This window comes from Mustela lutreola, chromosome 9 (genome assembly GCF_030435805.1).
Source record: "Mustela lutreola isolate mMusLut2 chromosome 9, mMusLut2.pri, whole genome shotgun sequence".
Classification (NCBI taxonomy): domain Eukaryota; kingdom Metazoa; phylum Chordata; class Mammalia; order Carnivora; family Mustelidae; genus Mustela; species Mustela lutreola.
Genome location: NC_081298.1, coordinates 20,622,064 through 20,637,390, shown reverse-complemented (window position 1 = coordinate 20,637,390; position 15,327 = coordinate 20,622,064). Strand labels below are relative to the sequence as shown.

Here is a 15,327-nt window from a genome sequence, read left to right as displayed (position 1 = left end):
CTAAAGCCATCTGACTTTGATCAGCTCTTGCAAGCCACAGGAAAGAAGCCTAAGCAGGAGGCTGAGAGCATGTCCCTTTCACAGCGCCCAGCACCTCATGAGCCTGGGACATCCTAGGAGGAGAAATGCCTCCTGCACGGCTCAGGCTGGAGGCCTTATTGTCCCAAACAGGAGATTAAGGCAAGGGTGTCCTAAGAAGATTATAAAAGGGCAGAACCACAATTCAATCCGAGATTATTCTCCTGCACCCCTTGCTCCTGTGATGTCAGGGAGGGAATCCAGGGCAGATTATTTGTGCATCCCCAGTGCCTAGAGGAGGCTGGGCATCTAAGAGGTGTGGCTGATGCTCATTCATCGTCAGCGTAACCGGATGTTAAAATGAACATTTCAGCAAGGCACCAAGGAGGCACCACAATATAGGAATGAACTGCTGAGCAACAACAGATTGCTGCTGTGGTAAGCAAGCTGTGGCCCAATCCTGGCAATTTATGAAGGTTCCATCTGATAAAATGGCAGCTGCCCCCCAAGGAAGGTGTTGGACCGGATGCAGAATTTAGGAAGGAAATAACTGAACAACGACTGCTCGTGACGCTGACTTCTTTAAGTTGAGGGTATGAACAGTACAGTTAGACATTAAAAGGAGGGAGAACTATGAATTCTATTTCTTAAAATAGTTCCACCCCTGCCCCAAAGAGGGAGAACAAGAGGAGTACCTGAGTATCAGGGGTTCTGGCAAAAACACGCGGGAGCTTGATATATGTTACCTGGAGTTAGGGAGCACAGGGGAGCCTGACCTGACCCACTCCTCAGTCCAAGGTTCATCATTTTATTCAGCAGGTGTAGCATCTGTGGTAGTGATGTTGGATAGTGGCTGGAGGAAGACAGACAAGGACCAGGGAACTGAACTCACACCTGTTCAAAAGCAGAATGTTTGTGGCCATAAGAAGCCTCAGCGCTACCCCTTAACGATGCGCAACTGCAGCACGCATGCGCAAAAGCCCCAGCCCGCCGGCTACTGAGGGAGAATGACCTCTCCGCTGGGGGGCGCTAGAGGGCTCCAACTCGTAGATCTTGACTACCGCTTGTCCACAAGAGAAAAATCAGACTGCGCCTGCGCGTAGTGATTGGCCTGGAGCATGCGTAATGACTTAGGGATTTCCAGAACCCTGTATGAATATTCCACCCTATGATTATAACTGCCTGTAAGAATCAGAATCCTAATTTGAGAAACAAGGCGGAGGATTATAGGGGAAGAGAGGGAAAAATGAAATAAGAGGAAACCAGAGAGGGAGACAAACTATACCAGACTCTTAACCTCAGGAACAAACTGAGGGTTGCTGGAGTGGAGGGAGGGGGGAGGGATGGGGTCGCTGGGTAACGGACACTAAGGCAGGTCTATGTTGTGGTAAGCGCTGTGTATTGTGTAAGACTAATGAATCACAGACCTGTACCCCTGAAATAAATAATACATTATATGTTAATAATTTTAAAATTAATTAAAAAAAAAAAAAAGGAATCAGAATCCCGCATCGACCCAGCACCACTCAGATTCTCCTAAGTGCACCTGCACAACCCTCTCTTATAGTGTGTACTTTTGCATTGCAATAAAGCTTCTCTGCTGTATTTTTCTCTGATTAGTCCTTGAATTCTTTGTCTTGGGGAAGTCAAGAACCTGGCACCAGCTGGTGGTTGAGGGCTTAGGACCTGAGAATGTCCACCTGCTACCCAAGAGCTCCTACCCAAGAGGGTGCCTGCTAGGGTTAGGGGATCCTCAGGAAGGCCTGTCTTGTTCATATCCCTGTTCATATCCCTAGGACGACAAAGGGTGGGTCCTTGGGTCCTCCAAAGAACTTCTGCAATAGAGGCCAAGAGAGAAAGACCTACATAAAATACATGCCCAGCCTGGAGAGAAGTCTCCCCTTCCCCGTCACCTTTATTCCCTCTGTTCTGATCCTGGAGATATTGGCGGTAAGAGAATGGACAGAGTCCTCCTAGTGAAAAGAAATACATTTGGATGAGGGAGAAGTGCCCTGTCCCCTCTCAGCAGATAGCAGCACACCCTATGCTTGACCCCAGATGGCAAGAGAAGTCTTCCCTATAATTATGGAAAATGTGACTTATATATACTAGACTGATCATTATCAAATGGAAACAGTGTTCATAATTTTAGTGATAAAGACTTACAACCTAAGAATGATCAGAAAAGCTATGAGGTGTGCCTGATATTTTTCTAAGGATAGGGAATAAATACTTCCACTTAAGAAGTCTAAAGAGGCAGGTAAAAAAAAATGTATGATTACATACCAGGAGTCCTGCTTTCAACATAATGGTCACATTAATAAAGATTTGGGCTATAGCTGAGAGGCCAGCACTCCACCATCCTGGAGTTTGTGACCTCACAGTGGCTAAGAGATTCCTGTGTGTGGAGCCCCGTCCCTTGGGGAGATGAAGCTGAGGCTTGCTGGACAGACTGTTCCACAGAGGTGGTGCCCAGGGTCCAAGCTGGAAGTCCAGAACCAACCTTTTGAGGCCTGCAAGAGCTCCAGGCCCTGTCCCTGCATCAAGAATGGTCACCATGCTGGAAACCATCCTGTATCTGTTCATCATCCTCATCTGCTTCTTGATGCTCATCTGTTACTTCTTCTTTCGGAAGGATTAGGCTATAGCTCCTGCAAGGTGGGACTGAGGCTTGATGGAATCCATGGCCAGTCTAGCCTCTCAGGACCTCTCAAGCACGACGGACTCTTTCTAAGCTGCCAATGGCCTGGGTCTTGGCCTGTTTTGGGGTCTTCAACAGCCAGGGACCTTCACTGGACCCTTCCCACAAGGACCAGCTTCCACCTAGGTCTCCATCCCTCCTTCTCCCTAGGTCCCCTAGCTGGGGCCTCCAACCCACACATTCTCTCTCGTAATAGTTTTGCTTCTGGTTCATTTTTGTCCTGGGCTGTGGACCACTGGTTCTGGAGAGGTACTCAGTGTGGGTTCAGTGAAGGTATAAATGGCTCAGGTCTCTGCCATGGGGACAGGCATGAGAAGAAGTGGCCCAGCCCCCCCCCCCCGAACTAGGAAAGTTGGGCCATGATGAACTAGAGTCCTAGCTGAAGACTGATGTTTTAGCAGGAACACTGGACTTTCCTTCTATCCATCGTGGACGATCCTTGAAAAAAACTGTCTTGACTACTAAATCTAGATGGTCGTAGCTAATTACCCTGAACAACCACCCTGTACCTTCCTTGTTAACTAAATCACTGAGATATATGTGGCTTATTACTTAAACTTTGCTGGCTTAAATTTTTTGCTTGAATACTTAGGCATTCCGGGATAATATTTGGCTTTGCCCCGATTATCTTTTGCCATGGTAACTGACCACATCAATTCTTTACTCTTAAGACCTTGGATCTTCCTGGTCAAGGGCATAGGACATCTCTTCCCCCACACCCCCACCCCTGGCTATTTTTCTGAAGACTTCCAGGATGAAGGCAGAAGAATGCTTCTATGATTCCATCATTATGTGTAATATTGGTAGATGGTTTACGTTATATATTCTATTTTTAGAGTTGTAAGAATTTTTAAAAGTTATGAATGGGTATTAATTTTTATCAAGTGATGATGATGATTATGATAGTGATACTAAAATTTATTAAACAGCATTACTATAACCCAACACCTATTTTTTTCCTATTTTTTTAAAAAAAACACAGTACTGAGTTTCAATGTATTATATTACATACCTTTAAATTTTTTAATTGTGGCAAAATACACATAACATGAAAGTCATCATCTTAACTATTTTTGAATATTCAGCTCAGTAGGATTCAGTACATTCACACCATTGTGGAACCAATCTCCAGAATTTTTATCTTTCAAAATTGAAACTGGATCCTTGAAACAACAATTCCCAATTCCTGGCTTCTCCAGCCCCTGACAGCCACCATTCTCCCTTCTGTCTCTGAATTTGACTACTCCAGGTGCCTCATATTAGTGGAATCATACAGTATGTGTCCTTTTGCGTCTGGATTATTTTACTTAGCAGCAAGTCCTCAAGGTCCTTCCATGCTGTGGTATATGTCAGAATTTCCTTCCTTCTTAAGGCCAAATAATATTCCATTGGTGCGCTTGTGTGTGTGTGTATCATGTTTTTTTAATCCACTCATCTGTTGTTAGATACTTGAGTTACTCCAACCTTTGGCTATCATGAACAGTGCTGTTATGAGCACAGGTAGACAAATATCTCTTAAGATTACATTCCTAACTGTTTCAAGAATATACCCTTAAGTGGAATTGCTGGATCATATGGTAATACTATTTTTAATTTTTTGAGCAATTGCTATACTATACTATTTTCCATAGCAGCTGCACAAATTTGCATGTTTTATCTATTTTAAAGTTTAAAAACTGAGGTTCAGAAAGATGAAGTCACTTGTTAATACAGCTAGAATGTGGTAAAGAAAAGGCTTAGGTATGTCTGTTGTATTAATTTCCTAAGACTGCCATAACAAAGCTCCACAAACTGAGTGGATGATAATGGCAGAAATTTATTTTGTCACTATTCTGGAGACCGGAAGTCTGAAATCAATGGTCAGAAGACATTCACAAGACAGGAGCGCGGTTACTGCCCTTTAAGGGCACTGGGGGCCACCGCTGTTTCCACCTGAAGTTGCCAATATATTTTACATCTACATTCATGAGATGGACTATAACTTTTTTTCCTTCCTTGCTTGCTTAATTTGGGAGTCATGGTTAATCTCTGAACTGAGAACAACTCCCTCCTCTTCTATTATCTGGGAGACTTCGTAAGGCTGAAAAGCTGGGTATGATGTTTTCTTTGTGGAAATATTGTTAACTACTGATTCAACACTTTAAAATGTTCTAAGAGGATTCAGGTTTTCTGTTTTTCCTTAAGGCAATTTTGCTATATATTTTTCAGGAATGTGTTCCTTTTATGTAAGTTTTCAATTTATTTTTCTCTGATTTCTTACTCTCTGCTCTGACTGTCCTCTGACCGCTCTCTCACTCCTGAAAGTGTTTGCCTCTGCTGCCCTAAATGTGACCCCAAGATCCTGGGATCCAGTCCCCCCTCAGGCTCCTTGTTCAGTGGAGAGCCTGCTTCTCCCTCTGCCTGCCTATTCCCCTGCTTGTGCGTGCACGCTCTCTGAAAAATAAATAAATATCTTAAACAAAAAAGAAAGAAAGAAAAAGAAAAACACTGTTATTCCCTCAGGCAGGCCCTTGCTGTCCACCCTGGCTAAATATGTCCCCACTATTATACTACCCTGCTCCTTTCCTTTGTAGCACTTGTCATGATTTTTTTAAACTCTTTTTTTAAGAGCTTTTAAGGCAGATGTTTAACCAACTAAGCCACCCAAACGTCCTGATTAGTTATGATTTTTAATTATTGCATTCGCTGTCTCATTCCTACGAGAATATAACAACAAAAAAATCAGAAACCCTGTCTTCAATATATTTCCAATGCTTAACCCTGTCCCTGATACGAAGTTGCTGCTCTGTAGATTTTTCTCGGGTGTAGATGGAAGTCTAGATGAACATATAGATGTATGAATGGTCAGATGTGTGGGTGAGTGGGTGGATGGATAGATGAAAAAGCTGGTGCTCCCTAAAGTTTCCGGATAAATGGATGGAGTGATGGGAAGATAAAAGGATGCTTGGGTACTTGGCCACGCAGGTTTTCACCTCCTATCCACGAGGGGGCGCGAAGAGACCGCGCGTGCGGATTCAGCTCGGGAGACGCCGCTCTAGGCCGCAGCCCGCACCCAGGGGCATTTCCGCCGGCGACCGGCTGGTGGGGAGGTTTCCTGTGGCTGCAGCCGCCTTCCCGAGCGGTCCCGAACCGTCCGGAACCGTGCTGCACTTTCTCTCGTCGTTCCCTCTGGTCCCGTCGACTACAGTCCTGCTGCCCCGGGTGAGCCACTACGGGGCAGCGCAGCACAGCCTCAGGGCTGCATCCCCCTCTCCTAGACAGGAGGGGAAACTGAGGCCTAAAGGGGCGGGGAGAACCGGCGGAGGTCAGCCGGGATTCCGGGCCCCGCTCCTGGCTCCGTGTCCGGCCCCTCCGCCGGGTGCGGACCTCTTGGGAGGCGGGTCCTCGAGAAAGGGGCCCCGGGTCCGATCCCCCGCCCTCAGCTCGCTCGCGGGAAGGACTCGGATCCCGCCCGGTCCCCAGCGATTTGCTCGCACGCACCCACCTCCGGACCCTGAGTCCCCCAGAACCATTCATCATTTGTCTCCGAAGTGACCTGAGGAGCGTGAACCCGTTTCGCCGTCACCTGTCGTTAACCGAGAGTGTGAAAATCCCGGTTGGGCGGAGCTGTTGTCTGAGCTTTCAGTTGGGGGCGCTCGCAGGGCCCCAGAGGGGCACCGTGTGATTGCCCCATCCCTGCCTGGCACTAATGCCCTTTCCCTGTTGTCTTGCGTGCCCAGGCCGTGCGGGCTCTGCGGCTATCTGAGAAGCAGATGGAGACTGTCCCTTGGACTGCTTTGCGGGCCGCGCGGCAGGCAGCACCCGCTTCTGTCCCGCAGAACCCTGATCCATCGCGTCGTAGGTCGCCCCTGTGTGCAGGGGTGAGGCCTGCTGGGTAAGTGCTGCTGGGCCTGAGCCCCTTGACTAGGGGCTGGTTACCTTCCTGCCTTATCGCGGTGAGGGGGGGAGGTGATCCTGGAGCGCAGGTTCTGAGAGCCTTCTTCCAAAGCGCTTGGGCAGAAGGAGGCCTAGTGTGGTAAGTGGGGTGGGTTTGGGGTCAGAGAGATCTGGATTCAGGTCCTGATTCAGCTGGTGGCCCACCGCATAATCTTGGCTCAGCTCCTTCCTTGTCCTGAGCTTCAGTTTCTTTTTAGTGGGGAAACTGCCAGAGCTCCGGGAGGACAGGGGGCCTCCTGTGTGTCCTTTGTATTTGAGCCCAGGATGGGTGGCACATAGTAGGAACTCAAGCTGTATGTGTGGGGTGAATGAACACTGTAGGCGTTCTTTCCAGGAGTTGGTCTTCCCGTTGATGATGGGAGACGGAAACTTTACATAAAGGGCTGATGATGCTCGGGGTCGTGGGCTTGGCGGCACAGCTTTCTCCTGCCTGGGAAGATGGCAGGCTGCTAACATGGGCTGCCTGGGTCCTGGTCACTGATAGTGCAGGGAAGGGATTTCCTGAAAGTGTTGCCCTGTGTTTGGAGGGCCCTTTCCTGTCCCTTCCAAACCTGGAGAGTTCTCACACTTCCTCTTTCCTACCACCTTTGAGATGTCTTCTGTCACCTGTGCCAATGTTGTGCTCCTGGATGGTGTAGGCAGAGGATTCAGGGAAGGTTGTCCTGTATTTGGAGTGTGCACATCCTCACCTTCCGGGAGTTTGCCTATGTTCCAGCTTCTCCACAGACACCTTGGGCCTCCAGGGCCCAGGGGGGCAGTCATGGGTGCATTAGTGTTATTGTTGAGGCTTGACTTCTGTCCGTGCTATTGGGAACCAGTCTGTGCATGTTACGTGAGTTTTCTTCAATGTCCAGCAGAGTGACTGCCGGGCAGCCAACACACACCCCCATAAATCTGGCCCTGGCATCCTTCTCAGCCTGGTCAATGATGCATTCATCAGCACTGGCCACCTGTCATAGGCCATGCACTCTCTCCCTCTTTAGAGTAACTTCTACCCTTTTTATGAGGAAATAGTGTGATTGTTGGGGAAATAATCAGCGTATGTTGAATGCTTACTTTACTTTCTGATAGCTACTGTGCTGAGTCCTTTCCTGATGCTTCCCTCGCCCTGCTGGGAGCAGGGATAAGTTGGGTGCCCATTCCTGGATTTTTGTCTGTTGCAGGTGAGCCCACCATGTGCAGAGGCATCATGGGAGTTCTCTCAGGAACATTCTAGACCCCAGTGTCCTTGAGGTAAGATTTCTTGACTTTTCTCTAGAGTGTGGTTTCCTTGCATCTGGTACAGTCATGTGTGGGTTCCTAGGGGCTTCGTGTGAGGGTATCGGGGAACTGAGAGGCGAGAAGGTAATGTCCGTGAGTCCCCAGATCTGCTCCTCAGTCCCAGACAACCTAGATCACATCTGGCCCTTGCTAAGTTCTCAGTGGCTGCTGCAGAGGAAGGATCTCCAGAGTCCCACTGGGTAATGAGAGTTCTCTGGGGTATCTGCCTTCCATCCTTGGAATAATGGCAGAAGCATGTTTTAATGGGAAATGGGACCCACACATCAGAGACTCTTGTCCCTGGCTTTGAATCTCCTTGTGCTGCTCTCTCAGTAACCTATTCAGAACCTTATTTTCTTTATTGAAGAAGCACACTTACAATAGAGGTGATTTCCTTGCTGCTTAATACCACAGGATTCCTGTCATTTCCAACCCTTAAGATTTTCCTAGCGTTTTTGCTCAAAGTGACTTCTCTGATTCCACTTGGCAGGGAGGCTCTACGGGGCTTTTGTAAGAATGGCTGCTCCTGAGGTCCTGTGCTCGGCTGGGTGGTTTCCCCAGATTCAGTCTTTTCCAAAGGCCAGTAGCATTTGCTGCTCTTCCTAGGTCTCTCTCTGCCCTTCATGCACCTGCATTCAAAAGCGATCATGGGCTGTCTGTGCTCTGGTCATTGCTAATGCAGGGAGAGGAATTGTTGAAAGCGGCTTCCCGTGTTTGGAGGGTCCATCCCTGTCCCTTCCAAATGCTGATGCCTTCACACACTTCCGCTCCTCTCCAGCTAGTGCTCTCTGGTCTCAGGCATTGAGGGCTGCTGTGTGAGTCAGTGACGGGATGCAGATTTGGTGGCCCAAATGGATGTGATGGCCCAAATGTGATGTGATGGGAAATAGGAAGGTATGGGGAGGTGGGGCAACATGAGGAGTTTGACCTTGGGGTGAGCACAAGCATCAGAGAGACAGATGTGCGGGATGTAATGACAGTGGAGGGAAGCTGCAGTGGTGGCCTTCAATCCCAGCATGGGGGGGGGGGGGTGCTCCGTGGGAGGAGCTTCTGACCTTTAGCTCTCCAGCCAGCTCTTTGCCAGTTGCTCTATCTGCTCGTGCCCTGAAAACACCCATTTTTAAAGACCGTGTTTATTTTGACTCTTCTCTGTGAGCATTGAGATTCATTTCTGAGCTGTGTTTGGTGTGAAAAAAGCCAGTGTGAAATCAGCTCATGCCTGATTCATTGGGGCATTCTCATCGATAGCAGCTTAAAGATGAGACCACACGGGAACCCAGTCGTCTGTTATGACCACCTGCTGCTCCGTGGCGTCCTCCTCACTCCCAAGAGTGCTGCCTTGAATCTGGAGATTGTTGGAGGAAGCCAGAGGGGATGGAAGCACCGGCCCTTTCGGGGTGAGCTGGGTCCCAGCTGCCCTGGGGGGACCTCCTCATGGTGAGTTCATGCCAAGGGGCTAAGTCAGCCTGTGTTTCTGATACAGAAATTCCAGGCAGCTGTTCTTATTGGACTTTCTCCTTTAGATGATGTCGGGGTTGATCGTGGACGCTGGAGGGGCATGGTGAAGAAGGACGTTGCCATATGAAGCATTGCCAGACCTCCTTGCGCGCCTCAGCACAGCGTGGAACGCCTTTTCCGTCTGTGTAAGCAGGCCCGAGGGAAAGCCCTGGCACTCTGGAAGCTTGAGGTCCAGAGCTAGAGACTTTAGCTGTTTCTGCCGCTCCCCCAGAAGCTGTCACCAAGCGCTGCTGACCAGGAAGAACACCTGGTCATGGGCCATGTTGTCCAGCAGCCTCCACGTCTCCTGGGCCATGTTGTCCAGCAGCCTCCACGTCTCCCCGCCTCCTCCCCCTGTAACTTTTTAGAACCAAGAGTTTCCTGCACAGTACATCCATGTCCCCTCACCCACCCAATAAATTTTGAAACTGCCCTGCTGCTTGTTTTTGTTGTTTTTCTTCTCTTTTGAAGCCCATCCCTCCATGTGCCAGCAAGATAGCTATAAAGAAGGTGAGTCATGAACAAACCTTCCATTTTTTACTCACCGAGCTGTTCCGCTTAGTGCACTCCCGAGGCACGCCTAGCACTAGGCGCTGGGATGTAGAATTTGGACTAGGGGTTGAACAATCCCAAGTGCTTCTGGGGGGCTCAGGTTTGGGAGAAAAGGAAAACATTAGGAGTGTTGGCTGAAGGACATCTGGGCCCAGGCTTTGGAAAAGAATACGACAGTGAGGAGGCAGGAGTGCCCTGAGTGCTGGCGCTGGGACTCCCCTGGGGGATTTTGGGAGATGGTTCTGAGCAAGGGCGGGTGACGAGCAACACCTGTTCTTTGGAGAGCTCTGTGGCTGGGGTAGGCAAAGGCCTGGTGTCAGGATGCTTATTGCTGTCGCCACGAGGTAGATTTGGCCTCTGAGAGTCATGTTCAGTGACAGTGGTTTGCCTCGCAAGCCTTCATAGAAATTGAAATCAGGGGCGCCTGGGTGGCTCAGTGGGTTAAGCCGCTGCCTTCGGCTCAGGTCATGATCTCAGAGTCCTGGGATCGAGTCCCGCATCGGGCTCTCTGCTCAGCAGGGAGCCTGCTTCCCTCTCTCTCTCTCTGCCTGCCTCTCCATCTACTTGTGATTTCTCTCTGTCAAATAAATAAATAAAATCTTAAAAAAAAAAAAAAAGAGAAATTGAAATCACCTTGATTGGGGCAGAGGTCAAAACCAGGTGGTGAGGCCTACCTTTGTGAGTTCAGCACTTTGACAGCTTTTGGTCCACAGGAGGCATTCTTGGGGCTGAAGCGTCTACATTGCCCACCAGCTCCACCAGAGGCCCTTCTTTCTCCCACTCCCCTCTCCCGAACTCCTACCCGAGGACCTGATGTCACCCACTCTCTCTTGAAGGTCCCCCACCTACTCCACTCTCTGGGCCAGTGTCCTCCCACCGTGGCCCTGGTCCCCTCGTGAAAAATGAAAGCGTTTTCCCCAGCTCGGCCCAAGTTCCTTTCCAGTGAAGTTTCACAGCTGGATGTTGCCTTGCTATTGTAGATGTCCTTTCTCTCACACCAACCAGCCCCTCCTTGCCAGGCACCTTCCCGCCAGCTTTGGGTAGCCCCGTGCCCTGCATTCCCTTCCCCTTTCTTCTGTTTATTTTCTCACGTTTTCTTAACTGCCTCCCTGCCCTGCACCTCAGTCCTTTGGCATTTCTGCTGCCGGTGGGTCCATGATCTGCAGGAGGGGGCAGCGACGAAGTGCTGGGGAAGAAAAGAGGAGGTGACATTGCCATGGTTGCTGAGATGGCCAAGGGAGGGGCGTCTTGGGGCTACGGAGGCGTGATTACTGACCGTGGCTTGGCCCAGCATCACCAAAATGTCCTTCCCAGTAAGCTGAACTGGTCAGGTTGTGGAGTGTCAGCCATCGCTACCCTGTTCCTGCAGCCCCTTAGTACAGTGGCGGGCCGGGGAGGTCAGAGAGGTCCTCGTGGCAGCAGCTGGCACACAGTCCACACTCAGAGCGCAGCTCTCCTCAGTCAACAACTTACTTGCTTTCAAATTGTGACCGATCCTTACCCCAGGCCCAGCCTCTTGGTCTGCCCTCCCCTGCCCCCTGCCCCCCTGGCCCCCTCTGAGCCTCGGCCCTAGTAGCATGGACATCCCATTCTCCAGGGAACCTGCGGGGCCCTCCTCACTGCCCACGGTCTGCGTATCCATCCTTACCTCACACACCACGCCCTGGGATCACCAGAGTCCGCAGCCGTGCTACTACGGGAGGCTCCTGAACGTGCTCTCCTTTTCCTGGCCTCCCTGCTTGGCATGCGTCCCCCGTGTCAGAGGCTGGACTTGACGCAGCTTGTGTCACTTCTTTCAGGAAACCCTCCTTGGCTAAACCGCAGCCAGATTGGATTCCCTGCCCTTCCTTCCCTTCATACCCAGTGTCAGTCACGTGCAGTACCATTCCAGATATTGGTCAACGAAAGAAGGCAAAAGAACAAACCCCTGCCTTCGTAGTACTTAACATTTTAGAGGACAGAGACAGACCATAAATAAAGTACTAAAGCGTGTAGCATGCTAGAGATGGGCTAAAGAGAAAAACAGGGAAGGGAGACAAGAAATCTGGGGCAAGAGGGGGAGTGGCGCTTGAAACTGAGCAGACAGGGAGGGCCTCACCTGGCCGGTGTGACTGGAGTCAAGGGAGGGCCTCTCACCTCTGGATGTTCATGGCAGCCTTGCTGCCTCCATTACAGTGTAGATGGGGTGGTAGGAAGCTTTCCCCTGGGGTGCCAGGCCCAGGGAACTGGGGGCACAGGAGGCCGAAGAGGACACTGCCATGCTGCGTCTGGTTATGAATGGCTGTCACATGGTGAGGGTAGCGACCCACTCAAGCTGGTACTGGCTGGTCAGTCTAGGCTGTGCGTGTCTTGAGGGTAGGCTCCGCCTGTGTCGGCCCTGCAGCCCCTCCCCATCCACCACCGCAGCTCAGTGGATAGGAAAGCCCAGCCACCCAAGGTCAGCCCTAACCCATGACTTTGTTCTCGGACCAAGAGCAGGTTTTCCTCTCTGGGAGTTGTGATTGGTCACAGGAACAGAAACTGGAAGAGACAGAGAGATTGAGTCCCTTTAACCACAGGATCTCAATTACAGAGCACTGGGCTCCTGTTGCAGGTGAGGGACCATTTCTAGAACTCTTCTAAGAGGAGGAGGATATTTCAGTTTCCAAACCACATCTGTGTTCTGCAAGGCCCAGGGTCCAGTTTGCCTGAATTTTTGTGAGATGTGGCCAAGTGACCAAAACTCCTGTCTTTCTTTTCTTTTCTTTTTTAATGATTTTATTTATTTGTCAGAGAGAGAGAGAGCACACAAGCAGGGGGAGCAGCAGGCAGAGGGAGAAGCAGGATTCCCACTGAGCAGAGAGCCTGATGCGGGGCTCATTCCCAGGACCCTGGGATCATGACCTGAGCCAAAGGCAGACGTTTAACTGACTGCACCACCCAGGGGCCCCCTGTCTTCCTTCCTTTCTTTTTTTTTTTATCAGAAACCTTACATTTACCACCACCGTGCCATTTGTTACAAGCAGGATTCAAGTGAGCCTCTGCCACTAACAGCCTGACGGGTGCAGTGACTGACACATGCCAGGAGCTCGGTCAGCATTCAAGGGCAAGGAAGGAGGCCAAGAGTGGTCTTGACCATGTGCACCAGGAATAGCTCCTGGAGGCCTCTCTGTCCCCGGGACTATAACTGCCATGTCACCAGGATAACTAACTACACCTGGGAAGCAGCCTAACGAGATCATTTAGAGCCTGTTGAATTCTCAGTGTCCCTGTGAGACGGTGGGGCTGGAGCATGTCCTTTTGCCTCCTTGGACCTCAGTTTCTGGCTCCGTACATTGACCATCAGCACCCACCCCTGCACAGCAAGGACGAAATAAGTTCATGCACGTTCACTGCATAACACAGTGCCCGCCTTCTGCTGTGCTCTCGCTAAACGTCAGTCATTTTTATTGGATGAGCATGTCAAGCTTGTTGATGGTTAACATGGAGAACATATCATGATGACAGACTCATCTGTTAATGTGACACCACAAATACTTCCTTCTTTGCTAATTTGCAGAGACCCCAGTAGGACTGGTATTAATCATCACCACCACTGATCAAACTTTGATTAAATGCCACACACCGTACTAAGGAAGCCTATAGATGTTATTACCTCATTCAATCTTCACAACAACCCAGTGAGGTAGATTTCATTATCTCCCATTTTATAAATGAGGAAACCAAGGCTCAGAGAAATGAAGGGACGTGTCTTACTTCTGATGATTGGCTCAGCTGGTTTTCTATCGCTTGGCATATTAAGTAGTGAAAAACGTTGCAGGCTGATTTCATAAATAGCATGAGCATATCAGGTTGTCAGATGCTTGTTTGTGTTGGAAAACTAGAAATTAGGGTATGTTACTATTCTGTCCCATCTGCTTCACACTGCCTATTTTCCAGTCTTCTAAAATATTCTCCATCTAAATCAACAGCTTTTAGCATTGAACTTGTGAACCTGACATGTACAGAGACAATAGGCATGTTTCAGCCAACACCAGAATATCAACTGTTGTTGACCTTTACTGTTGTTGCTTTTGCATTAGAGACCTTACATTTGCCATCACTGTGCTGCTACTGTAGAAGAACAGAGAGCCAAAAGAATGAAGGTCTACTCTTCCATTTAAAAAAAATACTGCCAGGCACTATGCTAAGAATAGAGATACAGTGATGAAAAAGAAAGTTTCTGCCCTGAGGATCACACACAAGTACCTAAGATAGTAAGTTTTATTAATCCACATCCCACATTTCTATGAACTGTCACTGTATGCTCAGTCTTGCTGTAAGCTGGGCGTGCAACTCTGACAAAAGCAGAGGAGGGGGGCTCATTGAGCTTATAGTCTAGAATAGCAATATCCCACAGAAATACAATGAAACCCACAAGGGTAATTTAAAGTTTCCCTAGTAGTCACTTAAATAAAAAGAGGATAAAATGCAGTTTAATACTGTATTTTATTTAACCCAACATATCAGAAAATATTGTCATTTCAGTATATAACTAATATAAGAACTTACTAATTAAATATTTTACATGTTTTCCCAAACTAAGTCTTTGAAATTGGGTTTGTATTTTATGCTTATACATCTAAACCCACATCTGGGTTTCGATTAAGCACCTTTAGAATGTTCAGTTGCCACATACGGCTGGTGGCTACATTATTAGATAGCAAAGATCCAGGTGATGAGAGGTTCAAGGCTAATTCCACCTAAGAAGAGTGTCCTGAGGATGTCTTCTCTACAGAAAGGTTGCTGCATTCTGCAGAGTCTCAAAGAAGCTTCTCTTGCCTAGGTCCCCCATTCTCTGGTACCCCACCTGGAGATTCTACATCCTGGAAGAGAAGGGCTGGGTATACATTCACTGTGCCTAATGGAATCCTCACATTATGTTCAGAGCCTTCTGGAAACAGGACACCAACTTCTGTAGTGCTTATCTGGTGCAAGCGCCACCTCCTGGAATTAAGCTTAGTGTGTCCAGAGTTTGTACATTCGGTCAGCCACTACTTGTTTATTGAGCACCTACTAAGTGGCAGCCTCTGGGGTAAGCAATGGGAACACACACTGGTGAATACAGGCCATTGTAAACTCACAGTCCTGTCATGATAAATGAGTAACCAACAAATGAAGAAATGTAATAAATGCTCTGAAGGACAAATGAAAGTTGCCATGGGACTAAATGGGGACACTGGAGATCTATCGTGGGGGGAAGGGGTCAGAGAAGGTCCCTGAGCAAGTAGAATTACCTGGGCAGTGGAGGAGTGGTGCACGGGCGCAAGCAGCTTGGGGGACCTAGGGGGAGCTGGAAGAGGGCCAATGTGGATGGCATGCAGCACGGAGAACTGGGGCAGCAT

General features: G+C 49.1%; 2 non-coding genes across 2 annotated transcripts; both read left to right on the top strand.

Moving 5' to 3' along the window:
• Positions 1 to 7,079: 7,079 nt before the first annotated feature.
• Positions 7,080 to 7,222, top strand: LOC131808724 (small nucleolar RNA SNORA71). Its single transcript, XR_009344925.1, has one exon. It is a non-coding gene; the product is annotated as a small nucleolar RNA SNORA71 (small nucleolar RNA).
• Positions 7,223 to 8,542: 1,320 nt separating this feature from the next.
• On the top strand, positions 8,543 to 8,676 carry LOC131808723 (small nucleolar RNA SNORA71). Its single transcript, XR_009344924.1, has one exon. It is a non-coding gene; the product is annotated as a small nucleolar RNA SNORA71 (small nucleolar RNA).
• The last annotated feature ends 6,651 nt before the right edge of the window (positions 8,677 to 15,327 follow it).